The sequence below is a fragment of the Antechinus flavipes genome, chromosome 2 (assembly GCF_016432865.1).
Source record: "Antechinus flavipes isolate AdamAnt ecotype Samford, QLD, Australia chromosome 2, AdamAnt_v2, whole genome shotgun sequence".
Lineage (NCBI taxonomy): Eukaryota > Metazoa > Chordata > Mammalia > Dasyuromorphia > Dasyuridae > Antechinus > Antechinus flavipes.
Genome location: NC_067399.1, coordinates 9,678,836 through 9,697,430, shown reverse-complemented (window position 1 = coordinate 9,697,430; position 18,595 = coordinate 9,678,836).

Sequence of the window (18,595 nt, the reverse complement as noted above, 5' to 3'; positions counted from 1 at the left end):
TTGAATTTGTGTAGTCGGGACCCATATCGGACCTCATGGACAGAGAAATCCCCTGCTTGCAGCATTAGGGTAGTGCTCCCGGTAGATCACTACAGGCCAGACCTACTGCTTGCTAATTTGGGGATGATCACTGATGAGGAAGGGCTATGGAGGCTCATGTCTGAGAAGACAGTTTTGAGCCCCCCCACCTCTACTCCCTCATTATACCCCCCCATTTCTGCAAAAGTAGTAACTGAAAAGAAGAAAGGCTTCCTCTCTCTGTCAGGAAAAGCAGCAGCGGGCAAATTGCAAAGGAGTTTCAGGAAAAGACAGAGGATGGCCAGCATCTTTGCCCAGCAAATCTCATTCCAGTCTTTTAAGGGGTTGATCCAGATGGACTTTTATTCACAAAGGACTCCAGTGCTAAAAGTACTATTAGAACCCTTGATTTGACGTCAGCAAGACCTGGATTCAAATTTGACTGCAAACATTTAATTACTGAGTGACTTTGAGGAAGTTACCTAATCTCTCTGAGTCACTGTGTCCTTATCTGTTAAATGACTATTACCTGAAAGTTTCTAAGGTCCCCTCCAGCTCTCAGTCTGTAGTCTTTGATCCTATAAGCCTACAAAAAGCAAGGGAGATCCATTTGCAGGAGTGGGGGGAGGAGAGGTAGCAGAATGAGAAAGAATGCTGCCTTTTGAAGGCCAGGAGAGTTGAGACATTCATATGAACAGAAGAGGGGGAGGGAGGGAAGAAACAGGAAATCCAGTTAGTGCCTTATTTATTCTGCACTATTGAGGATGAGTTGTTGAACTTGAGGTACCTAACCAGATAATTAAAGGCTTAAGCAGGAAACCTTGGAAAGGGAGGAGTTTACCATTTCACAAAGAAATTCCTTTAAAAGGGAACACTAAAGATAATTTAAGTTTTTCTTTATAACTCAGGGTCATCGTCACAAGACGCCATCATTGTGCTATCCTGACTGGAAAATCCTTCTGGGTTGGCTTTTTATTCTCCTCCATTCTCAGGATGTGTTTTTGCTTCTAATAAGGTCTCCTCCCCTTTCTGAGTTGAGATTTCTCATCTGCTATGATCCGGGTTACAATTGTACATAAACTAAAGTTATGAAGTATTGGGAGACACTCCAAGGAAGACTCCTGCGTAGCTTTAGCAAAGAAACTGTAATAGCTGGGATACTCAGAGATCTTTTTGATTACCTAGGTTCCTCACAATGTAGTGGAAATGCCCTTTGAATTGGAAGTCACAAGATTGGATGGGAAGGACCCGCTTCTCACTTGGTAGAGTAGCCAAGCCAGGCTGGATCCCAGCACCCATCTGGTTGCCGTGGATGTTGTGTGAAGTTGGGAGCGAATTTAACATAACACATAACCCCCAAGGCTGCCCCATGAGCACTACTGTCTGCCCCCAGAACCTCTCCTTTACCAATGTTACTCTACCTTCACAAAATTCTCTCTCTACACCAAGAAACAGCTCTTAACTAGCCATACTGGAGGCTAATTGGAGACTAATAAGGTATTCATCAAGTCACTTGTAGACCATCCTCTCTCCAGAACCAGTGGGCACTTCAGGATATTCCAATATGATCAATAAAACTCTTCCCTTTGCTCAGGATCAACAATGTTAATGGGAACAACATCATCAACTACAGCTCTTATCTGAATATCACTTTAAAGTAGCCAAAGCGCTTTACTAACATGATCTCATTTGAGAATTTCTTTTTTACTTTTTGAAGGGCAACATCTGAAACCCTTTGTTTCATAGATTATAAGAACTTGAAGAGAACTTAGGCACTATCTAATACAATTACTTCATTTTATCATTTAGCCTGGTATTAGGAGCTCTTGCCACATAATTCCCACCTATCTGCTATCTTATCTCACATTATTTCCTTTACTCACCATTCCAGTCAAATGTTTCTGCAATTTGTTTTCTATACAGGAAATTCCATTTCCCACCTCTAAACCTTTGCAGGGGTTGCCTGCAATGTTCAAAATGTACCTTCTTACTTCAAATCCAGTTTCTTCCAAATTACAGCTCAAGTATAAGTTCCTCCAACAGGCTTCCCCTGCCTCCCACCAGATGAGCTGCATTGAAATATTCTTTTATGTGTGTTGCATTTACTTCTGTTTAAGCTTCTCATCTGTGAGACAATATACAGTGGCACAGACTCTTAAATGATATAGCTATCATTTATTATTATTATTATTGTTATTATTATGCCATATGCCCTTAGTAGGATAGACTCTCCTTATTGGCAGGAGGTGTTTATTTGCTCAATTTCTTTATTTTTATCTATTTCCTGTTTAAAATCTCCATCCCGGGGCCCACTAGTCAATTAGCAATGGTTTATTAAACTCTTATTATGTGTCAGGCACAGTGTTCAGAACATAAGTTATTTTTAATAAATGCTGGATTGGTTGTGAATCAAATGACTTGTCCAAGATAATCTAGTCAGAAAATAGCCTATGAGAAATTAGAACCCAAGCCCCCTCATTCAAAAATTTTCTTACACTGACTTTCTCCTCTTAAGAGCAGATCAGTTTTTGGCTTCTATTTGCCAGTGACAATGTTTATGATCTTGGACAAATGCCTTCTCTAGTCTGGTCTCTGTGACATGAGAAATATGGACTTTATGATCACAAGATTTGGGTGGAAAGTCTCACCTTCAAGTAATTGAATATGCGCTGGAATAAGGCTTTCCTTTATTGTTAATTTTCATTTTTTCTATATTTCACTTCCCCCATTTGTGATCATTTCTCAGAATCTCATCAGGACATTATTTCCTATTTCCTTTCCCCACCCCCCATTTCTAATGGAGCTCAGAGAAAAAGGGTTTTCTATGGGATACACCTGGATCCCTGGAGCCGTCATCAAATCATAATCCTGGAAGACCAGATCAGCCCATATCCTGTGGAGCTAAACAAATTAAATCATCATGAGCAAACTCATCAGGATTTTTGGGTCAATAAGACATAAAACACTTTTTTTCTCTCAAAACCCTGAATCTGCTTTTCATGGCTTTTTTTTTCTTTTGATTTTTAAATCTTATGATACATGCCAGAAAATGTCACCCATCTGTGTCTGAGTCATTGACAGCTTGTTGATATCACTGAATTCCATGACCTTTGTAGAAGATCTTTTGTCTTTCCACCTGGAAGGTACATCTCATCAAGGGTATTCAGAGCTTGAAATCCCCCCAAACACAGGTGGCTTTCAGATCTTGTACTACTTAAGGAAATTGAAGGGCTGGTTGGATCCATTGTGTTGGAGTTAAGACCACATATGATGGTCCTTTGGGAAGAGGTGGGAAAGGAGATGTTTTATTCCTTTCTCTTCCTCAGTTCATATGGATTCTCCATTCATCATAATCCTTTTTTCATGCAGTTCCTCCCATTAAAAAGTATGTTCCTTAAAGTAGGATGTAAAATGTGTTCAGGGAAGATTGGTATCTCTGGTATGAAGACTGCTGAGTCCTTTACAGGGCTGGCTTTCCAGCCCTTTGGTGTGAAGGCTACACCAGAAAGCAGGACTGATAAACATAAAGAGCTAACTATATTTCTTTTTCTTCCTTTTCACACATGCTCGCTTGCTCTGTCTCTATCTTTGTTTCTCTCTCTCTCTTTCTCTTTCTCTGTCTCTGTCTCTGTCTCTCTGTCTCTCTTTGTCTCTCTCTGTCTCTGTCTCCCCTTTCCTTGTTCTTTGTCTCTACTTATCCCTCTCATTCTTCCTTTTCCCTCTCTCTCTCTCTCTCTCTCTCTCTCTCTCTCTCTCTCTCTCTCTCTTCCTCTCTCTCTCCCTCTAATGTATATGTTCCACCTAACTCTCACCTGTGGCTCCAAGAAGCTGTATCATGCCCAGTGGCCATACCCCGGTAAACCTTTTTGCCAAATGGTCTAAACCAGTTGAGGGTAACTAGAAGTCTCAAATCCTATGGTGAGTTAGTGGGGATGTCTACCCCAGGAATATAAAGACTTCCCTGGTGGAATGGGTGGATGAGAACAATTTGTTCCAATGGCCATGAAGGCAGGGGAAGCCCAAGTTATAGAGCATTTCGAGCTTGGTCAACCATCTAAGACACCAAGGTTATCCCCTGTATCTTGTCTTCACTGTCCTGCCACTGGACAATGATGGCTTTAGAAAAGAGAATGAAGCTGATGACTCTCACTTAAATCCAATTTATACATGATTGATCAGAAAAATGCAAATTAAGACAACTCAGAAGTACCACTACACATCTGTCAGATTGGCTAAGATGACAGGAAAACTGGGACACTAATACATTGTTGGTGGAGTTGTAAATTGTTCCAACCATTCTGGAGAGCAATTTGGAACTACACCCAAAAGGCTATCAAAATGTGCATCCCCTTTGATCCAGCAGTGTTTCTACTAGACCTATATACCAAAGAGATCTTAATGAAGGAAAGGGACCCACATGTGCAAAAATATTTGTGGCAGCCCTTTTTGTAGTGGCAAGGAACTGGAAAGTGAGTGGCTGCCCATCAGTTGGAGAACAGCTGAATAAGTGATGGTATATGAATGGTATGGAATATTATTGTTCTATAAGAGAAGATCAGCAGGATGATTTCAGAGAGGCTTGGAGAGATTTACATGAACTGATGCTGAGTGAAATGAGCAGAACCAGGAGATCATTATATACAGCAACAAGATCATACAATGATCAATTCTGATGGACGTGGCTCTCTTCAACAATGAAATGATTCAGACCAGTTCCAATGATCTTGTGATGATGAGAGCCATCTATACCCAAAGAGAGGACTGTGGGAACTGAATGTGGATCACACAACATAGCATTTTCACTCTTTTTGTTGTTGTTTGTTGGCATTTTATTTTCTTTCTCATTTTTTTCTTTTTGATCTGATTTTTCTTGCATAGCGAGATAATTGTATAAATATGTGTGCATATATTGGATTTAACATATATTTTTACCATGTTTAACATATATTGGATTACTTGTCATCTGGGGAAGGGGAGGAGAGAGGGGGAGAATTGGAACACAAGGTTTTGCAAGGGTTAATATTGAAAAATTATCCATGTGTTTAGAGAATAAATAGCTTTAATAAAAAAATCCAATTTGCACATCAATCAAAAGACATCATTAAAAAAAGAGAGACATGTTCTTTGAGGGTAAGAATTGTTTTTGCCTTTTGTTTTATTCCCAGAATTCATCTCATTGCCTGAGCAGTGAAAGCAAGTTGGTCAAGTATTTATTAAATGCTTACTAGGAACTTTTAATAAATACTGGAGATAAAAAGAAAGGCAAAACCAGCTCCCTCTTCTAAGGGGTTAATAGCACAATGGGGAAGAGAACATGTAAGCAACTATGCAATAATAATACAGCAAATATTTATACGGTGCTAAGTGCTTTATAGTTATTCTTTTGGTTAATCCTCCCAACCACCCTGGGAAACCTGCTGTTATGCATATATACAAGATATAGACAACCTAAAATGGAGGTGATCTCAGAGGAAAGGCTTTAGGAGGGATCAGGGAAGCCGGCTCATAAAAACTGTGCTTTAAGTTGAGACTTGACAGAAGGAAAAACCTTCCCTACTTAGTTACTACAAACACAAACAAGGGACCCATGTGGATCAGTGGTTCGTGAGGGCGATGTTTCATTGCCAAATAAGGCAGTTCCCTCTTGACACACTATGGTCTCCACTTATCCTAAGAACTGGATGGTGAAGACACTTTTCTGATTATTGCATGGAAATCATCATCCCAGATTTTCCTCAGCAGATTGTTCCAGAGGTGAATGTTTCATCATTGGAAGTTCGCCTTTGGGATAGCTTTAGGTCTTTGGATATAGGACTTTCCTTGAACTATTTTCCAGGCCAAAAAGTGGAGGCTCAGGTCCGCAGGCTTTTCTTTTCCCCCTCTCCCTTTCTTTTTCTCTTTATTCTAGGAGTTAGAATGTCCAGGTGCTGACCCAGTGTCTAATAGAAATCTCCAAATGGGAACAACACACACATACACACACACACACACACACACACACACACACAAACACTGGATGTAGTTATTTTAAGCTTTAGAATTTTTCTAAATGATCCTACTTTTATTCTTGTGAAGCCATTTCTGATAAAATTCTATTTTTGTTACAAGGTTACTAAAATCCCTGACAATCCATGAATTCAATATGTTCATTAATGATATGACATCTCTTTTTGGAGCTGTAGTCTGATGGATCCCAGTAAAGTGTACTCTCTCCTTCTCTGTCTCTGTTTCTCTCTCTCTCTCTCTCTCTCTCTCTCTCTCTCTCTCTCTCTCTCTCCCTCTGTCTGTCTCTCTCCCTCTCTCTGTCTCTGTTTCTGTCTCTCTGTCTCTGTCTCTCTCTGTTTCTCTGTCTCCGTCTCTCTATCTCTATCTTCGTCTGTCCATCTCTATCTCTATCTCTTTCTCTGTCTGTCTCTTTCTCTTTATCTCTCCCTCTCTCCCTCTGTTTCTCTGTCTCTCTCTTGTCTGTCTCTGTCTCTGTCTCTCTGTCTCTCTCTTTACCAAAGAAATTTTTATACTGGGGGGTGAGAGGCTTTCAAGCTGCTCTATGACCATGATCCAACATGCTGGGACTCTGGGCTCCTAAAAGCCTTGGCCTAGAGTCTACATTCTTATAGCTAGGATAATTTGAAGGTTCTTTCTCTTTTAGCAGATTGGTTATTATCTCAGATAACTATCCTCAAGATGATCATCTTCTTGTGTTTTCTTCCCATCCCTTTACTTGGAGCCTGGCCTTTGCCTGTTTCTTTTCTCTCCAATCAGCCTATTCTTCACTGATCCAGCTCAAGAGTTTGGCTTCAAGGACAAGTCAGAAAAAGAGATAAATTAAATGTCTTAAGTTAAGACCTTGGCAACTGGTGGCGTAGGAAATAAAGCTCTAGACCTGGAGTCAGGAAAATCTGAATTCCCATGTGGCTTTAGTCACTAACGAGTTGCATGATCCCTGGAAGGAATTTTATCTCAGTTTTCTTATCTGTAAAATGGCAGTAATAATAGCATTTACCTCCTGGGTCATTATGAAGATAAAACAAGATAATACGCATAAAGCAATTGGATGTGGTATAAATACCAGGCAGCACAGCTGTGATCTTGATCATTCTAAAACATATAATTCTCTGGATCTTTCTGGAAGTTCATAGCAGCATCATAAGCCTGGATGTCAGCAGAGCTAAAGCTGACACTGCAACAGTATGTGATGGGCTCTGTAGAGCCTCAGAGACCAAAGCCAGAGGAACAGTGAGAGGTCCTCAGTGACCCTGTAACCGGGCAGGGTCCACAGCTTTACTGGCCCTCTTTCCATATGCTTTGGCCAAATGTGCCCTTTATTCGTGTGCTCCTCTCCTTGTGAACTCTACGTGTATCTAAAATGGCTGTGACACAATTTGTGCCCTCTTGATGACTAGTGTCAAGGGAAACACATTTCTGGGGGCTCATAAGCTCTAGTTTTGGGAAGGAAAACTTATAGAGAATTTGTACCTGACATAGTTGTCCCTATATCCCAACCTGGTTCTCCTAACTTCCTTTCTCCATCTGCAACTGCAATGTCCTCAAATTAAGAACATTGACCTCTAACCAGTTTCCATCTCAATTTTGGCCTCCAATGATGGGGTCGCCCTTGGGCCGACTCCTGCTTCTGAAGCAGAGGAACCCAGGCAGGAAAGTGGTGGGAATGTCTACCCATATTTCCTTCAGTAGCTCCCTTGATAAGTGAATCTTATCCAAGCTGCCATTTTGGGCTTGATCAGTTGTGATACTCACCTCATCTACATGTCTCTTTCATCTAATTTCTACGTATTTTTAGTCTTACACGAAGACTGCCCATGTAGGTTGGAATTAATCATTCCGGAATGATGAAGACATAACTTGAGATACATGGCATGTGGACAACAGCAGGTGTTAGGGAAAGAAAACAGAATAAAGACTTGGGAGAACAAGGATCAGGAAATGGGGTTCTAGACTCAGTTCTGTCATTGACATCTGCTGTACTTTGGGCAAACTCCTTACATCCTTCTACATCTTGGTTCCCAAGTAGGGGAGGGATCCATATGTCCTTCCTGTCTCTAAGGAGAAGTGATGCAATCCAAAAAACTTCAGAAAGCTTTTAAGAATCAGAAAGCTATTATCACTTTCATTAATTGTAGGATGTCCATCACTAGCATAGCCCAATGTACTCTTACAGAGTAAAAATCTGTAGTGTTAATTGTTTGCTAATTAGGAAGATGAGGTCATGGTATTCATTTTCTTTAACTATTTCATTTTGTTACAAGACACCTCTTATGAACTGGGAGTAAATCTGGAAATGCTTATAATATGAAAAGAAAACACATCAATGATACTTTAAAAAAGGAAAAAATGGGTGACTCCCTTATGAGCTCATCCCAGGACATTGTTTCCCAAATATACATCAAGGCCATTCAGTATTCCTTGGAAGCTGTAACAACAGAAGAAAAATAAAAAACAAAACCCAAAAAACAAAACAAGACTTTGGACAATGATTTGATCATAAAACTCAAGTGAGGATTAAAGTAAGAAGCTGTGTGAAGATAATGCATAATAACATCTTAGTCAAGGAGGAATTTCCTGGTAATGGTGAGGTTCTCTGTGTATTCCCGGATGTAGATAATATTGGTATCATTGCCTCAAATGTCATAACACTGCAGAGTCTCCTGGAAGAGATCTGGAAACACTCAATGGTAATCTGCATTTACCATCCACACAAGAAAGACCAAATGGATGATAAATGTCTGCTCTTCAGATTTCAACAGCCAGGTGGCACAATAGATAGACCTGGGATAAAGTCTTGCCTCTGAAACTTAACTATGTGACTTAATTTCTATTTGCTTCAATTTCTTCATTTATAAAATGAAGATTATAATAACACCTATCTACCAGGGTTGTTGTGAGAATCAAATGGAATGATATTTGTAAAGCATTTAGTACAGTGCTGAGTATGTAGTAAGGACACATGAATATTCATTCCTCATCGTCATCATCATCACTATCATGCATCTGAATGTATACACCATAGAGCTTATCCATCAATTTATATATTCAGACAATATGAATGGACAATAAACTGGATTCAGATTTAACCAGGAAGAAGAAAGCAGGTTAGCTTATTGTGGGAAACATGAAAAGTGCCTTTACAGATCCTAGAAATTCCCATGAAAGCAAAGGTCCATCTTTTGAATAACAATATTCTACCAGTATTAGTGGAAGTGTGGTGTAGTAGCTAGAATCCTGGGTTTGAAGGCATAAAGCCTTGGGTCTATGTCTCAATGTTGCCATATTATGCACAAGTCCCTTAATTTCTCTAGTCTTCTATGCAACTCTCAGCAACTATTAAGTTGTAGAGAAGAGAAAAGCCTGAAATAGTACAAGGACTTGGACTGGTCACTCAGAGGGATGACGGGTGGATAGCCAGAACATTCCAGTAACCCTCTTGATACCAAGAGAAAATGAAGGAACTATCTGTTGTTCATTCTTCATTTTTGAAGAGGACCAATCATGTCATGTTGATATCATGACTTGTACATAAATTGAATTTAAAGGAGAGAAAGATACACAAAGTTGTCAACTTAACTCTCTTTTCCAGTCATCAAAGGCCAGAAGTAAGACAAAAGTCAAGAAAAGTGGTGATGGTCCATAATATAATGGATGACTTAGTGTTTTTCATGTTTGATCAAGCTCCAAACACTCCACAGAACCTTCTTCAGCTGCCTTCTTGGCCATTGGGACAAGTTGTTCTCATCCACCCATTAGACTGGGAGGAGCCTTCTAGGAAGCATTTGGTGTGCTAGGTGGACCGTTTAGAACAAGGAAAACAGTTACAGAGCAGGGTCAGACCAGTTTGGAGTATGCTGGAAAGAACTCCAAAATCAATAATCCCTAGATCCATTTGAAGATGTGAGTGATTATCAGTGGAAGATTCTCCTTGAAGAGGCAAATAAAAGTCTTGCAAAAGTTGGTTTTATCATGCTCCAAATACAACAAGAAACAAGATTTCATGAGGTTTTGGGTCATCTGACATTCCCATCTTCATGAGAAGGATTTGCAAAAAGATGACCATGAAAATAATTTTAGCTTATGTGCCAAAATCTATTTCAGAGAATTGAGCTAGACAAAAATCTACAAATAAACACAATAAGCCTCATCAGATTGAATCAAATATTTTGATATTTGATGACTTCAGTGAAATGGTGGTAAAGGGAAGGATGCCAAAATATCTTAGAAAATATCATTCAGAATTTAAAAAAGGCTAATTGTTCATAAGTCGTGCGGAAGAGACACCCAAATTTTGTAGGTGCTTTCTCCTTGGAACTAGTTCAAAAGATATGTGGAAAATCATAGTAATACAAAATGGAACTGCCCCTCTTAAGAGTAAAAGCTCTGAATACTGAGGTGGAAGTCATATCTGAATCAGCATCTGCATGATCTATTAGATCAAAGGCATGAGAAATAGAAAAAGGACAAGTCATGTGAGGAAGGCAATATACTCAAAGATAACCTAATTGTATAGCTATAGTGATGCTGAAAAATGGCAAAAGGAAAAAGACAACAATATTGACTACCATTTCCTACAAAAACCTATTTGTCGAGTAGTTTTCAGAATAAAAGGGCAAAAGAAGCTCCAGTCCGGTAACTTTGCCATTTAACAGAAAATTACTGTCAAAGGCTTCCATTAGTCTCTTTCACCAATCTCTCTTCAAGAGGTAGAGATGATCATGAGTTTTCAAAGGCTCCCACAAATGGACCACAAGCCCTAGTTTGTCCCTCCCAGTGTGAAAGGCATAGACTATGTTATAGACTCCGTGTCTGATATCCAAGGACCAAATTTTTCAGAATCCATCACTTTATTTTATGAGTGAGAAAATTGAGCCTCAGCAGGAAAAAACAAAAAAAAATCACTTTTCCTTGGGTCACACATCTGATTATTTTGAGCTCAAACTCAACTCATTTGATATAAAATTCAGGATTCTTTCCACTAGACAACACTCTCCCCCATGTCTCATGAAATTATAATTCCTTGAATTATTGGGAACTGACAGAGAAATGCTGGAATGGAGATATTAGAACTCACGTCCAAACTGTAGCCACATCGATTCAGAGTCTTCATTGGAAGACCAAATAATGAAGCTGAAGCTTTAAAGCTTTGACCACATGATGAAAAAACTGGATTTATTGGGAAAGGTGCTGTTATTGGGAAAGATTGAAGACAAAAGGAGGAGGAGATGGCAGAGGAGGAGATGAACAGGTAGTATCATGGGAGCAAGAAACATGGTCTTGATATACTTCCAGGACATAGTGCAGGATAAAAGGGCCCAATGTCCATGGGATCACAGAGAGTTGTACGATGAAGTGATTGAACAACAACAGCCAAACGGTGGCCACTTCAAGTGTTTGTCCGCTAATCCTTACCCTGATAAGAATAAATAAGTTTGCTCATCACTTGGGCTTAGAAGGAGGGCATTCACACCATTACACATTCATAATAGCAGGTCTAAAATGGTACTTATTTGGTGACTCTCCAACTGTAAAATTGTGGGAATAACAATGTATCATCTACCATATTACAAGATTTTTTCTTCTGAAAATTTGTTCTGTAAAGCCACCGTCATCATTTTTATTATCATCGTCCTCATCTTCATCATTACCATAATCCCAGCTACCAGCATTTTTACCAGTCCTTCAAGGTTTACAAAGAAAGTTACTTTTTTACACACTTCCATTTGAGCCTCCAAACAGCCCGGTGATGTGTATTATCCTCATTTCACAGTTTGGGAAACTGAGTCAGAAAGGTTAATGGCTCTCTCTGGAGTCACTTAGCTATTTCAGGAGTTATTATTGTAAACCACTTTGTAAAAGTTTTCCTGGACAATGAGACATCATGGCATAGTGAGGACAGGAAACCTAAATTCAACTCTGACAGAGACAGAAGATATGACCCCGAGCAACTGATTTAACCTCTCAATGCTTAGGAGACTCTAAAGTTACAGACAAGGTGGCCACTTGTATGAGGAGAAAGATTTCCCGCTTCTGGGAGTTCCCCATCCCAATGAAATCACAAGTGCACTTCCTGTGGCTAATGCCAGCCATACGAACACGTTACTGTTAGAGATTTAGGGATAGAAGACCCTTAGAAAAGGGAAACTGAGGCAAAGAGTAGTTAAATGCGTTGCTTAAAGTCACATGAGTGTAAGTGACAGACCCAGGACTCTCAGATCCAGAATCCTTTGCGCTACATCATGCTACTGTTCTCATGACATAATAACGCAATTTGGAGACATTTATGGAAGCAAATCGATCGGGATTCGCAGAGAAGGTGACTGAGAGGGATGAGAAAACTTCCTTAACTTCTGTCTGTGACAGCCATGGGAAGGCTGCCCCGGCTCCCCCAGGCCTTCCTCCCCAGTGTCTGTATGCGTTTTGGGAGGTCTCGGGGAACTGGCCACTAGCTGAGAACAATGGACTCATTGTCAAGGCCGATCCTTAACTCCAGAGTACATTGTCTGACTCTGTCCTGGTGAAAATGGGAAACCACAAGTGTGCAAGGGCACTCGAGGATTTTCTGTGTGTTTCTCATTCTTGGAAAGGGTTTGGAAGGGAAGGAAGGGGGATGGAGGGGGGAGCTTAATTGCATGCAGCTGGATCAATGCAGATCTGGACCCTGGAGATATTTCTGGTTCCGATCTTGGGAAATGAGCAGGTCTGGAGACTCAGACCCCATGGCCCCCTAGCGTCCTTTCTCCAATGTCTGGGGTACTACAAGGTTTATAGAATTTATAACTTTTATAGGGGAATTTTATATATATAATAGGGTCAGGGGAGCATGAAGAGCAGTATCTGTGTAGAATGTAAATAGTGGAAGGATTGGCCCAGGCATCCAATGATTGGGTGACACACCTTCTCTGTGTGTCCTTCTCTGACATGGCCTTCAAAGCCTGGCAAGTCACTGAGGCCCTTTCATTATCTCCTCCCTCACTGCTCCCGACCTCGGAGAACAGGAGGTGCCATCTTCCTGTAGGATGAAATCAGTCTCTGCCCTGGGTTTTTTGCTCACTCATCTCCTGCCCTGGGGGTCCCTGCCTCAGGGGGAATCGGGATAATGAGGTAGGCCTGAGGTCCTTCCCAAAATAAGTAGCTACAGGCAGGGATTGTGGCAGCTCCCATAATGCCACAGGTCATGCCAGGAGGAACTGCACTATTACTAGGAGTAGCTTATAAAGTAAAAAAAAAACTAAAAAAAATACATAGCACCTAACACAGATATCAAATGTGAGGGGACCCTAGAACACAAAATGTCGGGGGCCTCAGAACATAGGAGTCACAACTGATAGGAAATTCATAGCTGAGGACATAGACCAGGAGGATCTTAGAAGGTAAAATAGAAAATGTCTTGCCGAAGACTTAACTGTCATTTCTAGGGAGATGCATTTACACTCAACCCCAGTTTCTCCCATGAACTTCAGAACTCTGTGACCAATTGCTCACCAGACATTTCAAACTGGGTATCCCAGAGCCATCTCTCAAGCTCAATCTCTCCAAAACAGAACTAACACTCTCTCTCTCTCTCTCTCTCTCTCTCTCTCTCTCTCTCTCTCTCTCTCTCTCTCTCTTCTCTTTCTCTCTCTCTCCCTCTCCCTCTCTCTCTCTCTCCCTCTCCCTCTCTCTCTCTCTCTTCCTCTCCCTCTCTCTCTCTCTCTCTCTTCCTCTTCCCTTCCTCCCTCCCTCCCTCATTCCCTCCCCTGAGCACACTGACTTTGGAGCAGAGAACTGGGTTCAAATCCTAGCATCGTCACAAGTTGCCAGAGAACAGACACTTACTAAGCCCCTACACTGTGCGATAACCACCAGAGGCAGCAGCACAGTGAGCCCCACTCCCAAGTACCTGCCATTCTAACAGGAGAGGCGGGCCCTCACTACTTCCCTCCTGGAGGATGGCAGGAGCCTCCACTTTGGCCTCCCTGGGGCCAGCCTCCCTCCTTCCAAACAACTGCCAAACTGACATCCCTACTGGTGCCTCTGTTCTCCCTTTTCTCAGGAAGCTTCACTGGTTCTCCACTGCACCCGACACATAAACTACTCCGTTTGCCACTTAATATTCTGCACAAAATGGCTCCAATCTATCTTGTCAGACATTTCTGAGCCCATCCCTTCATAGAATTTGCATCTGCGCCACTTACCGTTGCTTTTATATGTAACACTTCATCTCCTGCCCTTGTCTGCGCACAGGCAGGGACACAACTGCCAGGTACTTGCCTCTCATTCTGCCTGTTTGCCTCAGTTTCCTCATTTGTAAAATGAGTTGGAGAAGAAAATGGCAAAGCACTTTTGTCTTTGCCAAGAAAACTCCAAATGGAATCCTGAAGAGTTGGACTAAAAAATGAGTCAACAACAGCAACAACCAATTAGATTGAAAAATTGCTCTCCTCCGAGAGAATAATTTTGAAAGAAGAATAACTAAGATTTACGTAGCATTTTGAAGGCATGGATATTTTGTTATTTGATCCTCCCAGATGAAGGTGCTCCAAAATGCAGAGTTTAAGTGATTTATCCAGGGCCACACAGCTAGGAAGGATCTGGGACTGAATTTGATCTCAGGTCTTTCAGATGCCAGATCCAGCACTCTATCCCCTGCACCACCAGCTATTTTCTCATTAGACCAAATGGAAACGATCCTAAGGATTTCAAGAGACAATTTCCTGATGTCAGAATCCCACTTGTGGTGTGGGTCATATAGCTGTCCTCCCTCCCAGAAACCCCAAACTGAAAATGGTCCCAGCCTCCTTCCTTCTGAATATTGGCAGGGATGCTCTGAAGGAATCATTATTACTCAGACTAAGCATATTTGACATAATTATACCTTATAAATACCTCCATTATAATGACATCCTTTCATGGATTGTTACTAATTGTTGTACTTGACATGACAAATTTAATATGTTGCTTGATGTAATTGCCCTAAATACTTCCAAGATGCTCACTCAATTTAGGAATAACAATTAGTATAATTAAGGAAAAAGAAGAAGAAAGAAGAAGAAGAAAAGGAGGAGGAAGAAGAGGAAGATGAGGTGGAGGAATAAGAGGAGAAGAAGAAGAAGAAAAAAAGGAGGAAGAGGAAGATGAGGTGAGGAGAAGGAGAAGAAGAAGAAAAGAAGGAAGAGGAAGATGAGGAGGAGGAGGAGGAGGAGGAGGAGAAAAACAAAAACAAGAAAAAGAACAAGAAGAACAAGTAAAAGAACAAGAACAAGAAGAAAGGAAGGAAAGAGGAGGAAGATGAGGAGGAGGAGGATGGGGAGAAGTTTCATTTACATTTCTTCCTTGTTGGCCCCATAATCTGAAATTTTTTAGAAGATTTATAGTGAAATGAGTTTCCTGTCTTGGCAGCAGGTGACATGGTACAAAGAGCACCAAAAGTTGAATTTTGAGGATTTAGATTTAGATCTCATTTGGGTCTTCCATTTTTCTCATTGAGGTAAATAATGTAACTTCTCTGACCTCCCTTGTTCTCCCTGGAATATTAATACCAGTCCTCCCTAACTTAACCACTTTGGTCTTAAGGAACAAATGAGAGAAGACTTTAGAAAGCTCTTGGTTAGGGCATCAGTGACTGCACACCTCTGTACCAAAGAATGTACCACACTTTCTCTGCCTTTAATTTCCTAGTGTGAAAATGGGAATGGCGATTCTTGCCCTCTGACACTCACATGGGTCTGATGAAGAAAAGGCTTTATGAGCCTCAGATGTCTACACTACCTCAAGATCTGTGATTTTAGCAATAAGGACATTCATTATACCCACATCCTCTGGCGCCTGATCTTGGATGATCAAGAGAAGAAACATTCTATGACTTCAGAGATCCCATGCCCCTCCAAACCTCATCCTCCCGCAATCTGGCCAGGAAGAAGTCCCGTGACCTTTGCCTGGCTGATCCAAGTCTGTCTCCTTGCCAGTCTTGAAGATTTTCCAACTCAGTAAGAGCAGCCAAAGTGTGAAACAGCCAAGGTGCCTGGTACATAATAGGCGCCAAATACATGCCTATTCTTTTCAATTTTCTTCAGGGCTACCCATATATCATGCAGGAGAATATGCAATTCTGGGTGAAGGGTGCTCAGACACTGCTGGTGGTGACCACTTGTTCCATCTACTACTTGGAAGCCACCCCAGCTCCTTGGGACAGAGGGGAGGTGGAAAATGACTCACTGAGTGGAAAAGTTAGTGAGAACTAAGGCTCTCCTCCATGCCATGAGGAAGAACCAAAGAATACATCCGGGAAGGTAAACCTTTATAAAGTAATCAATTATTTAAAAAAAAACCTTCAAAATAGAAATTACAAAAGATTTATCTTTCTTTTACAAATAGGGAACCTGAAGCCCAGGAAAGCGATTTGCTAATGGTTACAATGGTGGAAATTTTAAGAGAGAACAATTCAAACACAAATGTCTAGTGACTCCCCGTAACCTTCTTCCTAATGTACCAAGACACCTCTCTCTGGAGCCCTGTTTCCTCATCTATAAACAAGAGGGTTGAACCAATGACCTCTAAGATCTCTGACTGAAGTTTTAAACCAGTGAGCTAGATGCATAAGCTTTGTTTCTATAATTGTTTTTTTTTTTAGAAAAAGTAATAATAATAATACATTTATTTTTACCAATGTTGATTTTTTTTTTAAGTTGATGTCTTAAAATCACCTCACTGTGGTATAAAAACCAGAGAGTGAGAAGACCTGGAAAGTCCTCGGCTTCCCCCACTTTCTGTTCACTAACACTCAGGTGCTATTGCAGTGATGCTCTTCTCCAACCCACTCTTCAGCTCCTGAAATGTCACATCAAGAAAAAGAAAAAAGGAAAAAGGTTGGGGTGGGGAGAGGAGATTGACTCAGCATTCACATCTTGACAGGGGAGAGGGGGTTCCTGTTTGTAAAATACAGAGATAAAGTTACTTTCTCTCCGAGGAAGATGCTTAGCAGACACTTAATCAGGGAAGAATGACTGTCAAAAGCTTTCATTTTTCAAAGTTAGAGATGGAGACGATGGGAGAATATTGTTATGTAGATGAGGAGGTTGGCAGCTCCAGCAGCATTTTCCTACGTGTTAATGGCTGCCCGGCCTAGGAATCACACTGGGACATCAGAATATATCAGTTGGAAGGCTGCTACAAGAACCTCTGGTCCTGCTGGTACCTGCATAGGCACTCTTTGCACGGCAGTTCATATGATCACATACATCCAGAAGCAGGCTCAACACACGCCCATGGTTTGCATATGATAATGAATTGTCTTCCTTCCTTCTTTCCTTCTTTCCTTTCTCTTTCCCTCCCTTCTTTCATTCCTTCCTTCCTCTCTTCCTTCTTTCCTTCCCTTCCTTCTTTTTTTCTTCCTTCCCTTCCTTCTTTCTTTCCTTCCTTCCTTCTTTCCTTCCCTTCCTTCTTTCTTTCCTTCCTTCCTTCCATCCATCCTTCTTTTCTTCCTTCCTTCCTTCCTCCCTCCCTTCTTTCATTCCTTCCTTCCCTTCCTTCTTTCTTTCCTTCCTTCCTTTCTTCCTTCCTTCTTTCCTTCCCTTCCTTCTTTTTCCTTCCTTCCTTCTTTCTTTCTTCCTTCCTTCCTTCCTTCCTCCTTCCTTCCTTCCCTCCCTTCTTTCCTTCCTTCCTCCCTCTCTTCCTTCCTTCCTTCCTTCCTTCCTTCTTTTCCTTTTTTCTTCCTTGATTCATTCCCTTCTTGATTTCTAGAAAAACAGAGTATAGCTTCTCTGAGAACATATCTCAGAAAGGAAACCCCAAACTCTGCAAAAGCTGTGGCTCCCCAATTCCACAATCTGACTCCAACATAATGTATATATCCATCCATCCTCGTGCTTAAAACTCAAAGCCACCCAGACTGAAGATGCTCTTGAATCCCCGGCCGACAACACAGCTGGTTCATTGACAATGTCTTCAAGAGCTTGCCTTCACATCTGGACTGTGATGAGAGCCTCGGAGGAGATCTTTAGAACAGGATGATACTTGAAAAACCCTTTCAGAGAAATGAAGATAAAAATAGTGTAATAAATGCTGAAGGGAACAGGCCGTGCAAATAACCTGTCCTGATTGGATTTCAAAGGTTCCCTGTGGAATTTAAGGGGTGGGTTTGAACCCCAGCTTGCCACCTACTAGTTGTAGCATGGTAAGGTCTCCTGATCTGGCCTTGGTTTCCTGGACACTAAGGTAAGAGTGGAATAGCATGACTTCTCAGCTGTGGATGTTCTAGATCAGTGAACCTTTCCTGGCTATTGGGAGAATTGCATGAAATAGTATTAGTAAAAACAACAGTTCTCAGCATGGTGCTTGGCACATAGTAGGCACCAAATGCATACCTAATCTCTTCCATTTTCTTCAGGGCAACCTTTATATTACGCAGGAGAAAATGCTGTCCAGGGTGAAATGTTCTCAGCCACTTGTCCCATCCACCCCAACTCCTTGAGACAGAGGGATGGTGGAAAGTGACTCACTAAACTCACTTCTCCATTTATTGATTGGATATTTATATAAGATGGATTTTTTTTTTTTTTTTTTTTTTGCTGAGTCAATTGGGGTTAAATGA